Genomic DNA, 11,316 nt, shown 5'->3' with positions numbered 1-11,316 from the left:
AACTCTTTATCACAAATAAAGTCTTTTTTTTATAAAGATTTCAAACTAAAAAGCAAAAGAATCACTAATTACACAAATTGTAAAATTATCTCTACAACCATATTGGCTACAAGTACACAGAAACACAATAGTTATTTTCCACAGACCACACTAATTTACATATTAGTAGAAAGCACCATGGCAGAGTAGAGGATGAGACTACATGACGGTATATACATGTGAAAAGGACAGGAATGGTATATACATTTGAACAGCCTGCCTATATGTTGGATCTGTTACTCTGCTATACTTAGAGTCATATATTGAGAAAAGTAGACAGGCCAACATTTGAAGTGACAGTATATACATGTGAAGGATGGGGAAGGAAGGGAGTGTGTGTGTGTGTGTGTGTGTGTGTGTGTGTGTGTGTGTGTGTGTGCGTGTGCGTGTGTGTAAAGGGACAGTACAGTTGAATAGCCTTTCTGTGTTGTTGGATTTGTGACTGTTACATTCATGAATATATTGAGCATAGTGGCGTCACAGATCTACCAATGTAGTCAGGCTAACATTTTGAAATGACATCATACGAATGAAGTTTGAATCATTTAGAAAATGTAGATCTACAGAATTTATGTTCTATCAACGTCTGTAAAATGGTCTTATCTGTTTTTAATACTGGATACTATACATTCATTCAAGTACCAGATGTGAAGTGAATTTAAAATATGTACATTATTATCGTGAGAACCTCGCGAGTTCTGTCAAATGATCTCAGATACTGTTAAATTCTCAGTTTCGTGTTCTATTTATCTTATCCAGTGCAAGTAGTGAAGTAAATTTCCTCGCTGTATACATATCTATTTTGTGCATTAAAAGAGTACCTCACACAGTGATATTACTGTTCACAAAACCTGTGCAAATTTAAAATGTCTATTTTTACATGACAACGTGCTTTCAAATGTTTAACTCTACTACACTGTACATGGATTTTGTTAGATTGTATGATAAAGGACTTGATTTTCTCTTTGCTTCATGAACGGTAAATACTCCACCAAGCATTCTAATAACAAAAACTTACAGAATGGTAGAGATTTTGTTTCTTTTTGACACTGTACAGCAAGAGTTGCACCACTTGGAGGGGTATGACACAAAAAAAAAAAGAACATGGTATTTGACAATTTATGATTGGCTACTGAAATGAAATTTAAATATTCAAATTACAGCCAATGAGCTTTGCTCTTTTGAGCATGCTCAATGGGAATCCTAGCCCTGATACACTGAGACAGGTACATGGTTAATGCAAATCTGTTAAACCATAGACAATGGAGGGGGAAGATTTGATTGGTGAATCAACTTTTTCTGTAATGCCATGTTGTCTGGTATACATAACCACTTGACATAGGACTACCTTAGTGATCTCCAACTTCAAGTTTAGCTATAGTTGGTGAATAATATCACCATTCCGATAACTGACACTATGTAAATTAAATCAAAACTACATCCATACATGATGCATAAACAGGTGGTTTTTCGCAACCTTTGATTATGAATATGGACATCAAAAATGAAGGGAAAACCCAGTAATAAGTGATCTTCAACTTCATTGTCTATGGCCAAACACATACGAATACTGATTTGTTTGACTGGAAGGTGGTGGATTTTTAAGGCATTCTTGAAATTAATGACTGAAAATTGAAAACTTCAAAACTTTGACAAAAACTGTAAATACATTCCTTATAACATTGCATCTCAAATAATGAACTATGTATAAGTATTCCCTGCATCATGGGGTTCAAAGTTCAGAGTTCACCGTGTATCCCCTTGTATAATAGAGTTCAAATTGACAAGACCAAAGTGCTACAGTCTCTCAAAAAGTTAGCAAAATGCAATATTTCTGGAAGGTGGAAATGCTGTAAGGTTTGTTTTGGATAAAAACATTGAAATGCAGTTATTTTGGAAAGAGATCCTAATAAGTGATAAAGGTTAGTTTAAGAAGTGCAATGCATCATATTCTGGCTACTGAAGTTCAGCCACTTTGCAGGTAAGGTTTTCAAGAGGACACCCCACATTTGACAACATGAGGGCTCAAACTTAAGCTGCTGATTTTAAAGTAAAAATAACACATAAATTAGTAGTACATGTCTGCTGTCTTTACATGACACAATATTCAACTTTTCTGGTCCTCATTTTCGGCCCTAAAATGGCTCATCAACAGCACTCCTAGAGGCTAAACCATGAAATCTTTTATCTGGCTGATAACCGGAACATGGTGTATTCACTGCCAGGATACAATCACATGACTGTCATGTGGTGTTTCTGCAGTCCAATGATTGGTTAATGATAAGTGATAAGTTCACAACCTCTGACCTCTGCTGAGAATGAATAATTAATGTTTCTAAGTGAACAGGCAATGTTGACATAAGTAGTGATGAAATACAACAAAATGAAACTCGATCAAAGACGCTGTGTACACTCCAATGTGTACTTTTTGTGACAGCAAACCATGATTTTGTTTCAGAAAATGACATGAAAGTTTGTTTTTCAGGTCAGAAAGAAAAATCATAAATATACAGTTGATATCATCCAAATTTGATAAATCATAAACACAATTTTAATAACCCACACATTTTATCAATAAAATCAGTACTTTTACAACTAAAAATGACAAAAATCAGACAAATAGATCTGGTTGAAATGTGAAAAATAGCTTCTCAATTTGTAAATGTGTATCTACATTAAGACTGATCCCTTCAGATTTTAACCCTGCTCTCCCCATCATTACAATGGAATATCCTGATTTAGAAAGTCTATCAGATTGAAACGTTTCTGGCAGTCTCAGGTTTGTTTCTACTTAGACCCTACATGAAATTTCATGTAGAATCTACAGTTTTACAATGCCTGCAATGTTCTCAAAAATCAAACGTCATTTCTTGACATAAACAAGGCACAAGTTAGTCACCATAATTACTGAAATACAGCAATGCCTCTTTGCAAATTAAATACTTTCTGAAGACTGAGTTGTTTGAATGCAGCTGGTGTATGCACCCACGAACATGACTTCTTTGTGAAGGGCGCCCTCAGCGCCATGATGACAAACATAACTGGCCACTAGAGGGCGCTCACACAGCGAAACATTCCTGAGTTTCTTTGTAATGCTTTCTTGTCGACTGCTAGAATCTCAGCTGATGCCTGAAAGAAATGAAAAAAAATCAAATTTTAGTTATCATGTGTGTATTTATAGATAAAATGAAATTAAAAGTATCTTTAGGTGACTATGAAAAGTCATCAAAATCTCACTTCATTGAGTCACAGTAACAAGATACATCAATAACCTTGGTTGGCTGATAGTCATTTTTTAGGGGAAAAATTCTGAACATCAAATAACAACTAAACCTATGACAGATTGGAATGCAGACAGATTTACAACCACAATCACCTTAACAACAGACTTGCCATCAACATAAACAACTATTTCTAGGTCTTTTCGACCAACAGCTGTATTGAATTATATGCAGTTCTTGTTGTCCTTGGTAACGGACACCCCAGCATACACCATATGTATGTAATAACACCCTATCACTAACACACATCAAGGAAGTCTCCTCAGAATCCTACTATGATGCCTATAGTGTGATTAAATACATTATAACAAAGTTTTATGAAGCAAGTCTTGGCCTTTCACTCCTTTACTGTTTATAGCCACATAAAAAATTGCCAGGTCTTACTCCAAAAAGGAGGTCATATCATTTGATAGACCAATTGACCCAACATTAGATGGTCTACCTAAAACTCATTTTTATTGGGTATTGATGGATTGGCTACATGTATTCATTTACTTGGGTGAAAACTTGACAATAAAAGTTTGATTGACCATCTAACCTATAGTAAGGTTTTTAACCCAGTATTCGTTTTTTCTCACGTTTTGAGGGCTTTGTACAGATGTTCATTTGTTCTGGTGAAACAAATTGAAACCCAACATTTTCTGTTGAAAAGAAGTGAAACCTATTAAAGGAAGAATAGACAAAATGATTTATAGTTTGTTTTGGAGAACATTCAGATGACCGAAAATATACCCTTTGAAGAGGATTGCGATTTACAGACTGCGAGTTTATTACACCTACAGCATAATCAGTCTCAGTGTGCCCTCTAAGCCAATTTGACGTGCCACTGACGCACACAATTTCTAGTGACGCACAAAAATTTGGTGTTCCCCTATCTCTTACTATGTGGTGACTTGCAAGAAATCCCAGTTTTTCTCATTTTGACTCACAACAACAAAATTTGGCTATCATTAGAGGGCACACTGATCAGTCTATATACTTATATCATCAAATACATACAGGTAACACACTTATTTGTTGTTGACCTTGTGTTGTATCTAGGCACGGTTTTATTATAATTCTTGTAAATAAATCTTGAGACACAATGATACAGCCACTTCTCACATTTTAGACATCATACTGTTTACTGAGAACGCCAAGGACAACTCTAAATAATATACCCCAGAAAATTGGACAACTATACCCTGGAAAGCTTGACAGCTGTACCCTGGACAATTTGACAACGATACCCTGGAAAATTTGACAACGATACCCTGGAAAATTTGACAACTATACCCTGGAAAATTTGAAAACTATACCCTGGAAAATTTGACAACTGCACACCGAAAAATTTAACAACTGCACTGTGGGAAATTGGACAACACCTTGGAAACTTGGACAATTGCACCCTCGAAACTTAATTTGACTATTGCTTCCTGCAAGATATGACAATTGTACTCCAGAAAATCTGACAATAGTACCCTGGAAAATTGGACACTTCATCCTTGTTTGAATAGACAGTGGTGAACTATCACGTTTAACTTGACAATTACAGAGTACATATCAATGCTATGCATCGGCCAGAAGAGGGAGTTGTGGGTGGGTGGTGGTGTTGATGGTGATGGGGGTTGTGGGTGGTGATGGTGGTGGGTGGTGGTGGTACATGGTGGGGGTACGCAATCATTATACATTATTCCTTCTCAACTTGTCTACATGTTACATGCATATTATATAAATGAAATAATCTAATTTATTTATTGTACTTCAGAAAATAAGCAGCATGGATTTGAGAACACATTCCACCTTCAGTCAAACACACATCTATTCACACATGCTAGATTTTCCTAGAGCTGATATTGCCACTGGTCTGTAATGAGCAGATATGATCAGCAGTTGACTTTTTTTAGCAAACAAAAATCACACTAGATAATACTTTATCTAACTAAGAACAAGAATGAATTTACTGTTAACAAATCTGAATCAATGGGTGGTGAAATTCTATAATTAAATTTTGATTAAAAATATTACCATAACAGTGTGATACTATCAAGGGTATTATTGGCTCAAATTTGTTCATTTCATGAAGTCAATCAAATCACTATTACATAAGAACGTTGTTTATTACTTTCCCCAATGATTACAACCTTCTGAGAATTTCCAAATAATAACACAGTCAGGGATTGAAATTGTAATTATCCAGGGCACATAGACTACTAAAACATCACATCTAGACTTACCGTACCACATACAAATTGGTAGTCTGTTAAGGATGATCACACAATGTCAATAAATAAACTCTGTATATTTACGGAGTGAGGGAGGGGGTTTGTCATCAATGTCATTGCTGATCAGTGATCTTCATTTTCACACTTCTAATGAACACTATTTATAAAACTTTCACGTCTTCAATGATAACAAGTTCTGTACTTAATTCTGAAATGTTAATAATGAGATTAAAATTTACTGCTAATGTGATTTACAGTGCTGGGTTTCCATTAATATTTGAATGTATTTAACAACAGCATCATTATCAACACCATTATGGGACACTTAATGTAAATGATGTTATATCATACATTTGATCTTAAATGTTAGTGTAGATTTTGGGACACTCATGTACAAACTAGGAGTCATCCAGCAGACATCCAGGTCTACATGTCAATGGGATCTGGTCCAATACTTCCATGGGTTTAAAATGACAGTATATATTGGTCAAAACTGGTGTTTGGGATTTTGGACCAGGGCAGTACACCCCCATCAAACTAGTGGGCAGTGCAACCCTACCCTCACTACCAAAGTATGTTGGTATAGTGTAACCTGAAGTATAGATATCCACTACAAACATGGTTGTTCACACTTTTTTTCATCAAATATTTTGAAAAGATTGAGTTGAGGAATGACCCCAGGCAAGTTTTATCTGGCCTAGGTTTCACATTCTAGATTCAAAATTACATAAACAATGTGACTTGTACCCAGTATTCTATAGATAAGACTTTAATCTCATGACAAGTTGAAATCCCAATAGTCTTTGCACAACATACCATGTATTGTTTATTTCCATGGTATCGGTTACCGTGACGCCCACTGAGTCTTCAACATAGTAACCAATACAGGAAGATCAATTTACAAGTACGCTTCTAATGAGGTCAGAGGTCATATTGGCTACAACCTGTCACCCATTATGTGGCAATGAGTGGTTTGCTTCTGTCTGCACTAGAGTTCTTCTAGGTGGTATAACTCAGTCTAATCTACATATACATGTCATTCATCTTATGCCAATTATGGTCAGTAGTTTGTATTTGTAACAAAATTATGACAATCATTAACAAAATGACCTTAATTAAATCAAGATGTTTTGTAACTTAGCTTTAAAAGGTAGTTTTTTCAAAAATTGAAATTTTGTCATTTTGTGGCAAACACTGTCTATCAGGGTGCCCTCTAAGCCAATTTGACGCGCTACTGATGCCCACAATTTCTAGTGACGCACCAGAATTTGGTGTTCCCCTATCTCTTACTATGTGGTGACTCACAAGAAATGCCAAGTTGTTATCATACTGACCCACAACAACAAAATTTGGCTATCATTAGAGAGGGCACACTGCTGTGTATGTCAAAAATTTTTTAACTGAAAGTTTCTCCAATATGATCAAAATCTGATTGGCTAGGTTGCAATTTCATTACCTTTATTTTTGCTTTTCATTGTTCTTTGTATTACTTCAAAGTTTTGTCTTAATCATTACCAAACAAACTAAGACACTCTAGAACCAGATTTAAAATGTATAGAATGTAAACCAGTTGTTTCAAGTTTTGTGAGTCCCAAAAGTCTTGAACTAAAACTAAGCTACAACAGCTGCGTTTTGGAAAGCATTCCATTTTGAAATGTTCTCAAACACTACACAGAGGATACCAAAGGAAGAATGGCCTCCCTTTAACCTTCATGAAGAAAATCAAATCACAGAGATGTTTTGTTTTCTCAAGGGATGAATAAATTATTAATAGTTTATGTATTTGACAGGATTATAGCCATGACTGTGAGGTCAAGATACCAGTTATTGCAAAGTTAGACTCGTGGGATTAATACTATGGTTTTAGCCATGACAAGGGTTACTTTAGTCTGGTAGTGATGGTGGTGGTGGTGGTGGTGGTGGTGGTGGTGGTGGTGGTAGTGATGGTGGTGGTGGTGGTGATGATGATGATGATGATGACGATGATTTAAAGTTTGTCCGATACTACATGTACCACTTTTATCTTTGTATTTGTAACTATAGAATCTTTCTACATTTATTTGAGACATTATAATCGCACCATGTACTCTACTAGAGTACATTCACCCTGCTACCCTTGTATGTATTTTTAGCCGTTTTTTAAAATTGTAACTGGGTTTAAACAGGAATAGATGTTCCTTAAAAGATGATGATGATGATGATGATGATAATGGAAATGGTGATGGTGATGATGATGATGATGATGATGATGATGATGATGACAATGATGACGATGATGATGATGATGATGATGATGATGGAAATGGTGATGATGATAATGATGAATCTATGGGACAAGACATTCTTCCTACCCTTCATCTCCTGTGATTATTCAACTATTAGAAGTTATTCCTGTTCAAAGTTTAATATAATGTTGTCTACAAGATAACGAACGCTTCTTCATTTGAACCCCAAACAAAGTTCTACAGTGTTATACACATAAGGCTACTGAATATACATGTACAGATCAACACCCTTGTACATATAAACACATAGTCTACCATAATAAATACTATCATTTGTACTTTTTGACATGACTGATCACTTTCTATTGGCGGTGAAGTTTATATAAACTGTAATATGACACAGACTCTGTCTAATTATCCATGGTGGTGAGTGAAAAATGAAATGAAATAAATCAAATACTATTTTTGGAATGTCAATGTCAGAGAGTGATGACAACCATAAACTTGTTATATTTATTAGCACTAGATGAGTGATATGGTCAAGGGAGAAATAAAGTTCAAACAATAATAGTAATACCACATTCTGATCACCAGAGTTGTATTAATTGTAAATATGGGTGTATATGTTTGACTCACAATTTTGTCCCCTTTCTTTTCCTAATCTATAATGTTTATATTATTGTATTGTGTTGTATTGTATTGTATTGTATTGTATTGTATTGTGTGTGTGTGTGTGTGTGTGTGTATGTATGTATGTATGTATGTATGTATGTATGTATGTATGTATGTATGTATGTATGTATGTATGTATGTATGTATGTATGTATGTATGTATGTATGTATGTATGTATGTATGATTGTATTGTATTGTATTGTATTGTATTGTATTGTATTGTATTGTATGTACTATATTATATGTGTGTGTACTGTACTGTACTGTACTGTACTGTACTGTACTGTACTGTACTGTATTGTACTATACTGTACTGTACTGTGCTGTGCTGTATTGTACTGTATTGTACTAGTGTTTGTGTCTCTATACGAGTTTGTTCACCTTGTAGCTTGTTTTATCTCTATGTTGCAGTATCAACAAAATAGTGTGACAGATAACTCTAGTCTTTTAGCTTGGACCTAGATTTGATGTCTATAGTTTTTTCTTTGCTGTTTTATTCATTATTGTCTGAGACACACACATACAAAGTCAGAATCTTCCAGGTTACCACTTGTAAAAGGTTTAAAATATTTGCAGAGGATATGAGAATTGTTTCGTTACCAATTTGTGTTTATGCACATTTTTAAGTTTGAGTTTTTATTACAGACAAATCATAACAAATAAGCTGTTCATGTAATTATTTAAAATAAAAAAAAAATTAAATTTTCAATTTTTTTCTTGATTTTATTTCTTTTCTTTTCTATTTTAACTTTTTGGCATAACTATTTTCTTGGGACCTCTTTTACTTTCTTTTCTATCTTAACTTTTTGACAGTCATATTAAAAATTCCTTACTAACATGTTGGATGTGTTAATATGATTTTTTGTGGGGAAGAAAGTCTGACATGAACTGAACCAAAAGACAATGAAACCTTGAGCTAACTACTGCAGTCTGGTATGTGCAATAAATTCACTATGTATCATGATTGCTTCATTGTACATACACAATGTAGAGAAACAATTCATTAGAATTCACACACTCACTAAAGGGCTTGGGAAAGTGGCGACCCTGTGATGACCCCTGTCTTAGGGCAAAGGTTGGGTTAGAAGACCGTTTGTTACATACAAGTATTTGGTAGTCATGAATGCATTCTAGCATGAATTTCATTGATTCCAGAAAAGAGAATATCATCATTTCGCTTTTCTTTTCGGTATTTTCAGTTCCAAATTCTCAATGTCTTCGTCTTTATATCCACTGTATGTTTGTCTATTTTTGGTTTGCTACTGTGCCCGCATACATTTTAGAATTCTGTTCACCACAAAAAAAATGTGACGGAATCCCTAACACAATGGTGACATATCTATGAGGCAGTCAAACATGGAATTTCTCACGATTTAGCCCCTATACCTATAGCCCCATCTAATACTCATGTACAGTGCAAAAAAATTTACAGATCACAAAATTCACATGAACTAATTTTGTCAAATTTTCAACTTTTTTAGCAGAAATCAAAAATCTTTTAGACCAAAAATTACTTTAAGTATGCATACTGTAAAATCTATCCAAAATTTTTTCACACAGAATAAAAAATTTCGTAAAATTTTGAAATTTTTGAGACTGATTTTTTAAAAGTCTGCATTGTTTCGGACAACAAGTGCCTGGGTATTGTTATGTGGACAATGCATTAAGTTGGTGTGTAGACAAGTAGAATCAATAGTACAATGGCATGTAAGGAATGAGCTGGGATTCTTATTCCTTACAACAATGGCGTGCACAGTCCTGAGAACTTACAGTTGGACAGACTTCTGAATTGTTACAAGTACGCATACTTTCGATGATTAATTACAGATTCAATGTTGCATGCAACCTATATTGTTTTGACAAACGGGCAGACATTCCAATACATTGTTCATTTTGATGCAAAGAACAAAGAAAATATTTTCAGACATTCTTCAAGATGCAATTCAAGTCTGTCTGTGTGGCACTATTTCTAAAATGTTCACTGTATCATGTTGATGAAATATACAGAATGTTTGCAAAAATAGAGTAGTATGTATAAATATTATATTTTCTAAAGTCATCAAGATAATTCAATTCTGTCTGTGTGGTACTGTTTCCAAAAACAAAGTTATGATGCCAAGCAAAAAAATCATTCTCACGAAAAAATGTTGCGACGTTTGCATGAACTAGGATTTAAAGTACCAACAGATTTCATGTGGAAATGTTATTTCTAATAAAATTGTCCAAGGTGTAATTCAAATCTGTCTGTGTGGTACTATTTACCCCCTCCTCCCACCCAAAAAATAAAACAAAACAACAACAAAACAAAACCAACCAAACAAACAAACAAAAACACACAAAACAACAACATGTATGATGCAACGCAATAATTGTACTAGCCAAAAAAATAAAGCAATGTTAAAAATAAATATAAAAGTCTAAAAATTATGACTGGATCTCTACAAACTGTCACTCATAATTTGTAACTAATGTCAGAGTCATGAAATATATTTCAACATTTTCGTAGTTTCATATCACCATTTTAAATATTCTTCCTTGCATACTGTTTTGTAGTAAAACTAAAATTCAACTAATTACAGAAACAAAAATTAGGTCAAAACATTCTGGTGTGCAATTACACATCGTCTAAATATAACCATTTCTCGTTAAAATGTAAATTTTTGAGCTGGAATCTGCTGACACCCAGACGTTCACATGGTTGAACAAAGCATAGTTTAGTATTGTTATACTGTGGTAGGTACAAAACACTATACATGGTAACGATTAACACAATGACAACAATGACTACGTAATCTTTTTACACCCCTTTCTATTGTCACGGAAAGGTTCCGAACAAAGTAAAAGTGATAACAGCATACATAACCCAACGATAGTACCCAGCATGAAACATTAAC

At 34.3% G+C, this 11,316-nt stretch overlaps 1 protein-coding gene across 3 annotated transcripts in view; it reads right to left on the bottom strand.

Annotated features, from left to right (window-relative positions):
- Positions 1 to 416: 416 nt before the first annotated feature.
- LOC144445501 (uncharacterized) overlaps positions 417 to 11,316 on the bottom strand; it is a 61,837-nt gene continuing 50,937 nt past the window's right edge. For all 3 annotated transcript variants that reach the window (XM_078135084.1, XM_078135086.1, XM_078135085.1), the window contains one exon: positions 417 to 3,168. The gene's annotated coding sequence lies outside the window, so the exon portion shown is untranslated. The remainder of the gene's footprint in view (positions 3,169 to 11,316) is intronic.

This window comes from Glandiceps talaboti, chromosome 14, assembly GCF_964340395.1.
Source record: "Glandiceps talaboti chromosome 14, keGlaTala1.1, whole genome shotgun sequence".
NCBI lineage: Eukaryota > Metazoa > Hemichordata > Enteropneusta > Spengelidae > Glandiceps > Glandiceps talaboti.
The sequence above is the reverse complement of the archived record's forward strand: the minus strand, read 5'-3'. Positions and strand labels throughout refer to the sequence as shown.